The sequence below is a fragment of the Heterodontus francisci genome, chromosome 22 (assembly GCF_036365525.1).
Source record: "Heterodontus francisci isolate sHetFra1 chromosome 22, sHetFra1.hap1, whole genome shotgun sequence".
Taxonomy (NCBI): Eukaryota; Metazoa; Chordata; class Chondrichthyes; order Heterodontiformes; family Heterodontidae; genus Heterodontus; species Heterodontus francisci.
The window spans coordinates 39,089,695-39,101,719 of NC_090392.1; the positions used below are offsets into that span (position 1 = coordinate 39,089,695).

Here is a 12,025-nt window from a genome sequence, read left to right on the forward strand (position 1 = left end):
TTGAGTATTTGCAGCGATTTCCCACTCTCACAGCAGTGATTCTGAGTCACGATGTGTGGAATTGGATTTGAAAACTGAAGAAAATTCAGCGCTTGGTGCTCAGCTGTCACGAGCAATTCCACACCTGCTTTGATCAGCTGTCAGCAGTGGACTGTAACAATGTCAGCCAGGGACTTTTAGTGTACATCAATAAAAGTGAACTTATTTGATGCAGGTAAAATATCATTAAAATGGTCCACCGCATTCAACTTGTTTTCCCTAATCCCAGCGGTGGAACAGTCCCAGATTGTGCAGCCATTGAATGAATTTGCATTGCTTTTTTCGAAGCCCGACCGTCCTTAATATATGGGTTCGACGTCTGTGCATGGTTTTTGCTCATTTCATTGAAAATTGCTTATCATGAATGCATGGAAACAGTCAGGTAATGTATCAGAGCAGCGTTGTTAAATAATCAGGAAAAGAAGACACCAATGCAAACACAGAGAGTAGAACAAGCACGTCCAGGGGCGCTAAGTAAAACACTCAATAATGGCCGACGTCCCTGGGTGGGTTTGAACCACAAACTTTTCGGTTAACAGCCGAATGCGCTAGCCAATTGCGCCACAGAGATGACCACAGCCAAATCACCCAAGACACTGCAAACCAGTGTTTCAATGAATTCGAGTCTCAGGTCGTGTGAGCTGGAGAATCCTGCCAGTCATCAGCTTTTCCAGATCGACGCTGCGGGGTGGTATCTGTTTATCTCTGCCATCTGGTGGTACAAATCAAAATTTCTCCCCAGCACTTTTTCCGTCAGTCGGAGAACCATTTCACAAGGGGACAATGTCAAAACGGTTGTGGCAATTCAACAATTGTACGAAGCACAAAACAGAGCTCATTTAACAATGTCACACTGTTCTGCTGCGGAAATCTTTCCCCTGACAGACAAACTCTCCAGGCCACAGTTCCACCCTATCCCAGACCTTGCCCCTTCGCCTTTCCCTCTGCCTCTGCACTCGCTTTATACCTGTTCAATCTCTAACCTTTATCCAGTTGTGAAGAAAGGCTAACCACCAGAAAGTCTAACACTGTTTGTCTTTCCAGATGTGCTGCCTGAGTTGCTGCGCATTTCCTGCATTTTCTCTTTTCATTTCAGATTTCCAGCATCCACCATTCGTTTGCTTTTGCACTCACAATGTTGACGGTTCGTCTCCAGGTAGCTACCGTTAGACCCGGTTTCCCAGGCAAAGAGGCTTTTATTGAGGATACTGCCACATGGCAAAAGGCCAATCTGCCCCCATGCCCTTTTAACCGACAGACTAAGCTTGGAATCTCCCACACCTGAGGGGCAGTTTCTGACACACAGTAAACTGCGACCTGGTAGGTGACTCAATCTGGGCTGGGTGGAGCATGACTTGATTGACAAGCCTCGTGCTATATCAGAACTGGCCGGAGCCAGTGCTCCCCCTTTCGCTACTGGAATGGATATGTGCAGTCAGGATGGTGAACGTCTCTGGTTTTAAGATCTATCGTGCTCGACAGGTATTTTAAATGAACGGCGGGACTGAGTGAGATTGTGTGTGCGTGTCTGAACCGTGTTGTGGGACTGTGTAAGTTTGTGTATGTCTCTGAACCGTGCTGTGGGACCGTGTGAGTTTGTGTGTGGCTTTGCAGCGTGTTGTGGGACGGTGTGAGTTTAATGTGTCTCTGAACGGTGTTTTAGGACTGTGTGAGTTTGTCTGCGGGTTTCTGAACCGTTTTGTCGGACTGTGTGAGTTTGTGTGCATGTTTCTGAACCGTGTTGTGGCATTGTGTGAGTTTATGTGTACTTTCTGCTTATTTATTGCTCTCTTACTTTGCTTTGACACAGAGAAAAATGTATACACAACACAGATACACACAAATACATTGAGAAGTAACACACGCACATTTATTCAGAATGAGCACACTGATGCACCCATAATACTCAAGTGCACAATATTTATATATTTAGAACCTGATATATATTATCAAAATAAAAGGAGATTTACAACTGACACACTCACAATGCATCGCCCTCATAACATCAAGACTCTCAGTTTCGATAGAACCATCACAGCCACAGACACAGACACACACACACGCTTTATATTGCCATATGGTCCAGTTTGAAGTTTTAAGAAAAGTCTGTACAACAAAAATTGAAAGAGTTTTCACAAGTTGCCCGTCCTGTTGAGTATTTGCAGCGATTTCCCACTCTCACAGCAGTGATTCTGAGTCACGATGTGTGGAATTGGATTTGAAAACTGAAGAAAATTCAGCGCATGGTGCTCAGCTGTCACGAGCAATTCCACACCTGCTTTGATCAGCTGTCAGCAGTGGACTGGAACAATGTCAGCCAGGGACTTTTAGTGTACATCAATAAAAGTGAACTTATTTGATGCAGGTAAAATATCATTAAAATGGTCCACCGCATTCAACTTGTTTTCCCTAATCCCAGCGGTGGAACAGTCCCAGATTGTGCAGCCATTGAATGAATTTGCATTGCTTTTTTCGAATCCCGACCGACCTTAATATATGGGTTCGAAGTCTGTGCATGGTCTTTGCTCATTTCATTGAAAATTGCTTATCATGAATGCATGGAAACAGTCAGGTAATGGATCAGAGCAGCGTTGTTAAATAATCAGGAAAAGAAGACACCAATGCAAACACAGAGAGTAGAACAAGCACGTCCAGGGGCGCTAAGTAAAACGCTCAATAAGGGCCGACGTCCCTGGGTGGGTTTAAACCACCAACCTTTCGGTTAACAGCCGAACGCGCTAGCCAATTGCGCCACAGAGACGACCACAGCAAAATCACGCAAGACACTGCAAACCAGTGTTTCAATGAATTCGAGTCTCAGGTCGTGTGAGCTGGAGAATCCTGCCAGTCATCAGCTTTTCCAGATCGACACTGCGGGATGGTATCTGTTTATCTCTGCCATCTGGTGGTACAAATCAAAATTTCTCCCCAGCACTTTTTCCGTCAGTCGGAGAACCATTTCACAAGGGGACAATGTCAAAACGGTTGCGGCAATTCAACAATTGTACGAAGCACAAAACAGAGCTCATTTAACAATGTCACACTGTTCTGCTGCGGAAATCTTTCCCCTGACAGACAAACTCTCCAGGCCACAGTTCCACCCTCTCCCAGACCCTGCCCCTTCGCCTTGCCCTCTGCCTCTGCACTCGCTTTATGCATGTTCAATCTCTAACCTTTATCCAGTTGTGAAGAAAGGCTACCCACCAGAAAGTCTAACACTGTTTGTCTTTCCAGATGTGCTGCCGGAGTTGCTGCGCATTTCCTGCATTTTCTCTTTCCATTTCAGATTTCCAGCATCCACCATTCGTTTGCTTTTGCACTCACAATGTTGACGGTTCGTCTCCAGGTAGCTACCGTTAGACCCGGTTTCCCAGGCAAAGAGGCTTTTATTGAGGATACTGCCACATGGCAAAAGGCCAATCTGCCCCCATGCCCTTTTAACCGATAGACTAAGCTTGCAATCCCCCACACCTGAGGGGCAGGTTCTGACACACAGTAAACTGCGACCTGGTAGGTGACTCAATCTGGGCTGGGTGGAGCATGACTTGATTGACAAGCCTCGTGCTATATCAGAACTGGCCGGAGCCAGTGCTCCCCCTTTCGCTACTGGAATGGATATGTGCAGTCAGGATGGTGAACGTCTCTGGTTTTAAGATCTATCGTGCTCGACAGGTATTTTAAATGAACGGCGGGACTGAGTGAGATTGTGTGTGCGTGTCTGAACCGTGTTGTGGGACTGTGTAAGTTTGTGTATGTCTCTGAACCGTGCTGTGGGACCGTGTGAGTTTGTGTGTGGCTTTGCAGCGTGTTGTGGGACGCTGTGAGTTTAATGTGTCTCTGAACGGTGTTCTAGGACTGTGTGAGTTTGTCTGCGGGTTTCTGAACCGTTTTGTCGGACTGTGTGAGTTTGTGTGCATGTTTCTGAACCGTGTTGTGGCATTGTGTGAGTTTATGTGTACTTTCTGCTTATTTATTGCTCTCTTACTTTGCTTTGACACATAGAAAAATGTATACACAACACAGATACACACAAATACATTGAGAAGTAACACACGCACACACACACACATTTATTCAGAATGAGCACACTGATACACCCATAATACTCAAGTGCACAATATTTATATATTTAGAACCTGATATATATTATCAAAATAAAAGGAGATTTACAACTGACACACTCACAATGCATCGCCCTCATAACATCAAGACTCTCAGTTTCGATAGAACCATCACAGCCACAGCCACAGACAGACACACACGCTTTATATTGCCATATGGTCCAGTTTGAAGTTTTAAGAAAAGTCTGTACAACAAACATTGAAAGAGTTTTCACAAGTTGCCCGTCCTGTTGAGTATTTGCAGCGATTTCCCACTCTCACAGCAGTGATTCTGAGTCACGATGTGTGGAATTGGATTTGAAAACTGAAGAAAATTCAGCGCTTGGTGCTCAGCTGTCACGAGCAATTCCACACCTGCTTTGATCAGCTGTTAGCAGTGGACTGGAACAATGTCAGCCAGGGACTTTTAGTGTACATCAATAAAAGTGAACTTATTTGATGCAGGTAAAATATCATTAAAATGGACCACCGCATTCAACTTGTTTTCCCTAATCCCAGCGGTGGAACAGTCCCAGATTGTGCAGCCATTGAATGAATTTGCATTGCTTTTTTCGATGCCCGACCGACCTTAATATATGGGTTCGACTTCTGTGCATGGTTTTTGCTCATTTCATTGAAAATTGCTTATCATGAATGCATGGAAACAGTCAGGTGATGGATCAGAGCAGCGTTGTTAAATAATCAGGAAAAGAAGACACCAATGCAAACACAGAGAGTCGAACAAGCACGTCCAGGAGCGCTAAGTGAAACGTTCAAACAGGGCCGACGTCCCTGGGTGAGCTTGAACCACCAACCTTTCAATTAACAGCCGAACGCGTTAGCCAATTGCGCCACAGAGACGCCCACAGCAAAATCATGCAAGACACTGCAAACCAGTGTTTCAATGAATTCGAGTCTCAGGTCGTGTGAGCTGGACAATCCTGCCAGTCATCAGCTTTTCCAGATCGACGCTGCGGGATGGTATCTGTTTATCTCTGCCATCTGGTGGTACAAATCAAAATTTCTCCCCAGCACTTTTTCCGTCAGTCGGAGAACCATTTCACAAGGGGACAATGTCAAAACGGTTGCGGCAATTCAACAATTGTACGAAGCACAAAACAGAGCTCATTTAACAATGTCACACTGTTCTGCTGCGGAAATCTTTCCCCTGACAGACAAACTCTCCAGGCCACAGTTCCACCCTATCCCAGACCTTGCCCCTCCGCCTTTCCCTCTGCCTCTGCACTCGCTTTATACCTGTTCAATCTCTAACCTTTATCCAGTTGTGAAGAAAGGCTACCCACCAGAAAGTCTAACACTGTTTGTCTTTCCAGATGTGCTGCCTGAGTTGCTGCGCATTTCCTGCATTTTCTCTTTTCATTTCAGATTTCCAGCATCCACCATTCGTTTGCTTTTGCACTCACAATGTTGACGGTTCGTCTCCAGGTAGCTACCGTTAGACCCGGTTTCCCAGGCAAAGAGGCTTTTTTTGAGGATACTGCCACATGGCAAAAGGCCAATCTGCCCCCATGCCCTTTTAACCGACAGACTAAGCTTGGAATCTCCCACACCTGAGGGGCAGGTTCTGACACACAGTAAACTGCGACCTGGTAGGTGACTCAATCTGGGCTGGGTGGAGCATGACTTGATTGACAAGCCTCGTGCTATATCAGAACTGGCCGGAGCCAGTGCTCCCCCTTTCGCTCCTGGAATGGATATGTGCAGTCAGGATGGTGAACGTCTCTGGTTTTAAGATCTATCGTGCTCGACAGGTATTTTAAATGAACGGCGGGACTGAGTGAGATTGTGTGTGCGTGTCTGAACCGTGTTGTGGGACTGTGTAAGTTTGTGTATGTCTCTGAACCGTGCTGTGGGACCGTGTGAGTTTGTGTGTGGCTTTGCAGCGTGTTGTGGGACGCTGTGAGTTTAATGTGTCTCTGAACGGTGTTCTAGGACTGTGTGAGTTTGTCTGCGGGTTTCTGAACCGTTTTGTCGGACTGTGTGAGTTTGTGTGCGTGTTTCTGAACCGTGTTGTGGCATTGTGTGAGTTTATGTGTACTTTCTGCTTATTTATTGCTCTCTTACTTTGCTTTGACACATAGAAAAATGTATACACAACACAGATACACACAAATACATTGAGAAGTAACACACGCACACACAAACACACATTTATTCAGAATGAGCACACTGATACACCCATAATACTCAAGTGCACAATATTTATATATTTAGAACCTGATATATATTATCAAAATAAAAGGAGATTTACAACTGACACACTCACAATGCATCGCCCTCATAACATCAAGACTCTCAGTTTCGATGGAACCATCACAGCCACAGCCACAGACACACACACACGCTTTATATTGCCATATGGTCCAGTTTGAAGTTTTAAGAAAAGTTTGTACAACAAAAATTGAAAGAGTTTTCACAAGTTGCCCGTCCTGTTGAGTATTTGCAGCGATTTCCCACTCTCACAGCAGTGATTCTGAGTCACGATGTGTGGAATTGGATTTGAAAACTGAAGAAAATTCAGCGCTTGGTGCTCAGCTGTCACGAGCAATTCCACACCTGCTTTGATCAGCTGTCAGCAGTGGACTGTAACAATGTCAGCCAGGGACTTTTAGTGTACATCAATAAAAGTGAACTTATTTGATGCAGGTAAAATATCATTAAAATGGTCCACCGCATTCAACTTGTTTTCCCTAATCCCAGCGGTGGAACAGTCCCAGATTGTGCAGCCATTGAATGAATTTGCATTGCTTTTTTCGAAGCCCGACCGTCCTTAATATATGGGTTCGACGTCTGTGCATGGTTTTTGCTCATTTCATTGAAAATTGCTTATCATGAATGCATGGAAACAGTCAGGTAATGTATCAGAGCAGCGTTGTTAAATAATCAGGAAAAGAAGACACCAATGCAAACACAGAGAGTAGAACAAGCACGTCCAGGGGCGCTAAGTAAAACACTCAATAATGGCCGACGTCCCTGGGTGGGTTTGAACCACAAACTTTTCGGTTAACAGCCGAATGCGCTAGCCAATTGCGCCACAGAGATGACCACAGCCAAATCACCCAAGACACTGCAAACCAGTGTTTCAATGAATTCGAGTCTCAGGTCGTGTGAGCTGGAGAATCCTGCCAGTCATCAGCTTTTCCAGATCGACGCTGCGGGGTGGTATCTGTTTATCTCTGCCATCTGGTGGTACAAATCAAAATTTCTCCCCAGCACTTTTTCCGTCAGTCGGAGAACCATTTCACAAGGGGACAATGTCAAAACGGTTGTGGCAATTCAACAATTGTACGAAGCACAAAACAGAGCTCATTTAACAATGTCACACTGTTCTGCTGCGGAAATCTTTCCCCTGACAGACAAACTCTCCAGGCCACAGTTCCACCCTATCCCAGACCTTGCCCCTTCGCCTTTCCCTCTGCCTCTGCACTCGCTTTATACCTGTTCAATCTCTAACCTTTATCCAGTTGTGAAGAAAGGCTAACCACCAGAAAGTCTAACACTGTTTGTCTTTCCAGATGTGCTGCCTGAGTTGCTGCGCATTTCCTGCATTTTCTCTTTTCATTTCAGATTTCCAGCATCCACCATTCGTTTGCTTTTGCACTCACAATGTTGACGGTTCGTCTCCAGGTAGCTACCGTTAGACCCGGTTTCCCAGGCAAAGAGGCTTTTATTGAGGATACTGCCACATGGCAAAAGGCCAATCTGCCCCCATGCCCTTTTAACCGACAGACTAAGCTTGGAATCTCCCACACCTGAGGGGCAGTTTCTGACACACAGTAAACTGCGACCTGGTAGGTGACTCAATCTGGGCTGGGTGGAGCATGACTTGATTGACAAGCCTCGTGCTATATCAGAACTGGCCGGAGCCAGTGCTCCCCCTTTCGCTACTGGAATGGATATGTGCAGTCAGGATGGTGAACGTCTCTGGTTTTAAGATCTATCGTGCTCGACAGGTATTTTAAATGAACGGCGGGACTGAGTGAGATTGTGTGTGCGTGTCTGAACCGTGTTGTGGGACTGTGTAAGTTTGTGTATGTCTCTGAACCGTGCTGTGGGACCGTGTGAGTTTGTGTGTGGCTTTGCAGCGTGTTGTGGGACGGTGTGAGTTTAATGTGTCTCTGAACGGTGTTTTAGGACTGTGTGAGTTTGTCTGCGGGTTTCTGAACCGTTTTGTCGGACTGTGTGAGTTTGTGTGCATGTTTCTGAACCGTGTTGTGGCATTGTGTGAGTTTATGTGTACTTTCTGCTTATTTATTGCTCTCTTACTTTGCTTTGACACAGAGAAAAATGTATACACAACACAGATACACACAAATACATTGAGAAGTAACACACGCACATTTATTCACAATGAGCACACTGATGCACCCATAATACTCAAGTGCACAATATTTATATATTTAGAACCTGATATATATTATCAAAATAAAAGGAGATTTACAACTGACACACTCACAATGCATCGCCCTCATAACATCAAGACTCTCAGTTTCGATAGAACCATCACAGCCACAGACACAGACACACACACACGCTTTATATTGCCATATGGTCCAGTTTGAAGTTTTAAGAAAAGTCTGTACAACAAAAATTGAAAGAGTTTTCACAAGTTGCCCGTCCTGTTGAGTATTTGCAGCGATTTCCCACTCTCACAGCAGTGATTCTGAGTCACGATGTGTGGAATTGGATTTGAAAACTGAAGAAAATTCAGCGCATGGTGCTCAGCTGTCACGAGCAATTCCACACCTGCTTTGATCAGCTGTCAGCAGTGGACTGGAACAATGTCAGCCAGGGACTTTTAGTGTACATCAATAAAAGTGAACTTATTTGATGCAGGTAAAATATCATTAAAATGGTCCACCGCATTCAACTTGTTTTCCCTAATCCCAGCGGTGGAACAGTCCCAGATTGTGCAGCCATTGAATGAATTTGCATTGCTTTTTTCGAATCCCGACCGACCTTAATATATGGGTTCGAAGTCTGTGCATGGTCTTTGCTCATTTCATTGAAAATTGCTTATCATGAATGCATGGAAACAGTCAGGTAATGGATCAGAGCAGCGTTGTTAAATAATCAGGAAAAGAAGACACCAATGCAAACACAGAGAGTAGAACAAGCACGTCCAGGGGCGCTAAGTAAAACGCTCAATAAGGGCCGACGTCCCTGGGTGGGTTTAAACCACCAACCTTTCGGTTAACAGCCGAACGCGCTAGCCAATTGCGCCACAGAGACGACCACAGCAAAATCACGCAAGACACTGCAAACCAGTGTTTCAATGAATTCGAGTCTCAGGTCGTGTGAGCTGGAGAATCCTGCCAGTCATCAGCTTTTCCAGATCGACACTGCGGGATGGTATCTGTTTATCTCTGCCATCTGGTGGTACAAATCAAAATTTCTCCCCAGCACTTTTTCCGTCAGTCGGAGAACCATTTCACAAGGGGACAATGTCAAAACGGTTGCGGCAATTCAACAATTGTACGAAGCACAAAACAGAGCTCATTTAACAATGTCACACTGTTCTGCTGCGGAAATCTTTCCCCTGACAGACAAACTCTCCAGGCCACAGTTCCACCCTCTCCCAGACCCTGCCCCTTCGCCTTGCCCTCTGCCTCTGCACTCGCTTTATGCATGTTCAATCTCTAACCTTTATCCAGTTGTGAAGAAAGGCTACCCACCAGAAAGTCTAACACTGTTTGTCTTTCCAGATGTGCTGCCGGAGTTGCTGCGCATTTCCTGCATTTTCTCTTTCCATTTCAGATTTCCAGCATCCACCATTCGTTTGCTTTTGCACTCACAATGTTGACGGTTCGTCTCCAGGTAGCTACCGTTAGACCCGGTTTCCCAGGCAAAGAGGCTTTTATTGAGGATACTGCCACATGGCAAAAGGCCAATCTGCCCCCATGCCCTTTTAACCGATAGACTAAGCTTGCAATCCCCCACACCTGAGGGGCAGGTTCTGACACACAGTAAACTGCGACCTGGTAGGTGACTCAATCTGGGCTGGGTGGAGCATGACTTGATTGACAAGCCTCGTGCTATATCAGAACTGGCCGGAGCCAGTGCTCCCCCTTTCGCTACTGGAATGGATATGTGCAGTCAGGATGGTGAACGTCTCTGGTTTTAAGATCTATCGTGCTCGACAGGTATTTTAAATGAACGGCGGGACTGAGTGAGATTGTGTGTGCGTGTCTGAACCGTGTTGTGGGACTGTGTAAGTTTGTGTATGTCTCTGAACCGTGCTGTGGGACCGTGTGAGTTTGTGTGTGGCTTTGCAGCGTGTTGTGGGACGCTGTGAGTTTAATGTGTCTCTGAACGGTGTTCTAGGACTGTGTGAGTTTGTCTGCGGGTTTCTGAACCGTTTTGTCGGACTGTGTGAGTTTGTGTGCATGTTTCTGAACCGTGTTGTGGCATTGTGTGAGTTTATGTGTACTTTCTGCTTATTTATTGCTCTCTTACTTTGCTTTGACACATAGAAAAATGTATACACAACACAGATACACACAAATACATTGAGAAGTAACACACGCACACACACACACATTTATTCAGAATGAGCACACTGATACACCCATAATACTCAAGTGCACAATATTTATATATTTAGAACCTGATATATATTATCAAAATAAAAGGAGATTTACAACTGACACACTCACAATGCATCGCCCTCATAACATCAAGACTCTCAGTTTCGATAGAACCATCACAGCCACAGCCACAGACAGACACACACGCTTTATATTGCCATATGGTCCAGTTTGAAGTTTTAAGAAAAGTCTGTACAACAAACATTGAAAGAGTTTTCACAAGTTGCCCGTCCTGTTGAGTATTTGCAGCGATTTCCCACTCTCACAGCAGTGATTCTGAGTCACGATGTGTGGAATTGGATTTGAAAACTGAAGAAAATTCAGCGCTTGGTGCTCAGCTGTCACGAGCAATTCCACACCTGCTTTGATCAGCTGTTAGCAGTGGACTGGAACAATGTCAGCCAGGGACTTTTAGTGTACATCAATAAAAGTGAACTTATTTGATGCAGGTAAAATATCATTAAAATGGACCACCGCATTCAACTTGTTTTCCCTAATCCCAGCGGTGGAACAGTCCCAGATTGTGCAGCCATTGAATGAATTTGCATTGCTTTTTTCGATGCCCGACCGACCTTAATATATGGGTTCGACTTCTGTGCATGGTTTTTGCTCATTTCATTGAAAATTGCTTATCATGAATGCATGGAAACAGTCAGGTGATGGATCAGAGCAGCGTTGTTAAATAATCAGGAAAAGAAGACACCAATGCAAACACAGAGAGTCGAACAAGCACGTCCAGGAGCGCTAAGTGAAACGTTCAAACAGGGCCGACGTCCCTGGGTGAGCTTGAACCACCAACCTTTCAATTAACAGCCGAACGCGTTAGCCAATTGCGCCACAGAGACGCCCACAGCAAAATCATGCAAGACACTGCAAACCAGTGTTTCAATGAATTCGAGTCTCAGGTCGTGTGAGCTGGACAATCCTGCCAGTCATCAGCTTTTCCAGATCGACGCTGCGGGATGGTATCTGTTTATCTCTGCCATCTGGTGGTACAAATCAAAATTTCTCCCCAGCACTTTTTCCGTCAGTCGGAGAACCATTTCACAAGGGGACAATGTCAAAACGGTTGCGGCAATTCAACAATTGTACGAAGCACAAAACAGAGCTCATTTAACAATGTCACACTGTTCTGCTGCGGAAATCTTTCCCCTGACAGACAAACTCTCCAGGCCACAGTTCCACCCTATCCCAGACCTTGCCCCTCCGCCTTTCCCTCTGCCTCTGCACTCGCTTTATACCTGTTCAATCTCTAACCTTTATCCAGTTGTGAAGAAA

The 12,025-nt window shown here is 45.3% G+C and overlaps 4 non-coding genes across 4 annotated transcripts; all 4 read right to left on the reverse strand.

Moving 5' to 3' along the window:
- Window positions 1-2,726: 2,726 nt before the first annotated feature.
- On the reverse strand, window positions 2,727-2,800 carry trnan-guu (transfer RNA asparagine (anticodon GUU)). The gene has a single exon. It is a non-coding gene; the product is annotated as a tRNA-Asn (tRNA).
- Window positions 2,801-4,926: 2,126 nt separating this feature from the next.
- Window positions 4,927-5,000, reverse strand: trnan-guu (transfer RNA asparagine (anticodon GUU)). Its single transcript has one exon. It is a non-coding gene; the product is annotated as a tRNA-Asn (tRNA).
- Window positions 5,001-9,318: 4,318 nt separating this feature from the next.
- Window positions 9,319-9,392, reverse strand: trnan-guu (transfer RNA asparagine (anticodon GUU)). Its single transcript has one exon. It is a non-coding gene; the product is annotated as a tRNA-Asn (tRNA).
- A 2,126-nt stretch (window positions 9,393-11,518) lies between these two features.
- trnan-guu (transfer RNA asparagine (anticodon GUU)) lies at window positions 11,519-11,592 on the reverse strand. Its single transcript has one exon. It is a non-coding gene; the product is annotated as a tRNA-Asn (tRNA).
- Window positions 11,593-12,025: the final 433 nt, after the last annotated feature.